At 36.5% G+C, this 1531-nt stretch overlaps 1 pseudogene; it reads left to right on the forward strand.

Moving 5' to 3' along the window:
* LOC119582382 overlaps window positions 1–1531 on the forward strand; it is a 26908-nt pseudogene that overhangs the window by 9749 nt on the left and 15628 nt on the right.

The following is a 1531-nucleotide window of genomic DNA, read 5'->3' on the forward strand; positions in this document are numbered from 1 at the left end:
TACTAATGTGCATACTAAAGGCATAGTTGTTTGTTTGACTCAGGGAAATAAGCACTGGTTACATTAAGGCCGAGCATTGAAATCTTGAGATAATGCAATCTAGGAAATATTAGCCTCTATATTTAAGGCCCCATAAGAAGTGGGAGATATGTCCAAATAAAATACCCATGATAACCATTGACTCAGACACCACTAAGCAAAGCAAATCCAAGGCAAGCCAAAAAATGTTAAGGTTCCTTCTTACATGTTGAGAATATGTAAATATTGGCGTAGCTGATTGGCTGTGCTGTTAATTGCCAATACTGGGGTTATTAGCTGGCTCCTATGTGGCACATTCTCTCTTGCTCAGTGACAGGACATTAACCGCATTGTGTGTTTGAGCATGGTCAGACATTTATACAAAGACTCAGATCACCACTATACCTCAAAGTGAACTGTCAGTTTTTTTTTTGGGGGGCAGGGAGGCTTTCAACCATACTTCCAGTATTTTGGGGTGGAATAGGTATGTAAAAGAATGGTTAAAAAAATAATGGTAACCAATATGAATAAAGCCATTTACTACCTTTTCTAACCTGCAGGGCTTGATTTGGACTTGAGTATAACATTCAAATTTTCCTTTGAAAAACAATAATAGTCGGTGTTCTTATAACGTGGGCAGCAGATATTCATGTAAAAAAAGAAAATAGTGGAAGATGCTGCCACCCATAACCAGTTGTTGATAGATAGGCCTAGATGAATGCTGCCACCCATAACCAGTTGTTGATAGATAGGCCTAGATGAATGCTGCCTTAAGTTGAGTGACAAATAAACAGACTTTTCCAAATGCTCTGACATTTTAGGATTACAAAAATGTTTATGAAGGATTCTCTCATCTTGTGCTGGGGAGGTTAGTAGGGTTAGTAGATTTCAGTTATGGTTTTTTGAAAATACAGTTTTGAAGTAATTCACAATACAGGGAAAACTTGTAGTAGTAGTAGTATTAAAAAAATAAAGGAAGAAAAAGGAAAAGGAAACAATAGTAAATACAGAGAAATACTACATAAATCACATATATTTATTGATACGAAAATTTAAATATTGATAAGAATCTCTCTTATCTGTATGTAAGAACTAAATTCTTCCTTCGAGTACCTTGCCCTGGACCTTCCAACCAATTCCTAAACCAGAAATCCCTAAACAGAAGAGGCGAAAGACAGGGTCCCACTGTAGTCTGTTGAAATCTGGACATTTTCAGAATTTGTTATTCATATACGTCTCACGAGGAATCCTGTTTTTTTTTAATCAGAGAGATGAACAGTGTGCTGTGTTACTGATTCAGACCATTCCATTTCAGCATGAATTTATTTTGAGACATCGGTCGTGCCACATCATCCTAGATCTAATTGCACGTACGAAAAAAGCAGTGCGTGAATTTGATAATCTAAACTATAGAAAAATGAAGAAGATTCTTCTCTATGAAACGGAAAGTCAGCAAGGTGATGTTGAAGGTGAGGTTTCAATAATCTTTTTGTTGAGTCTGGAGAGAGGAAAC

The sequence above is a fragment of the Penaeus monodon genome, chromosome 15 (assembly GCF_015228065.2).
Source record: "Penaeus monodon isolate SGIC_2016 chromosome 15, NSTDA_Pmon_1, whole genome shotgun sequence".
Lineage (NCBI taxonomy): Eukaryota > Metazoa > Arthropoda > Malacostraca > Decapoda > Penaeidae > Penaeus > Penaeus monodon.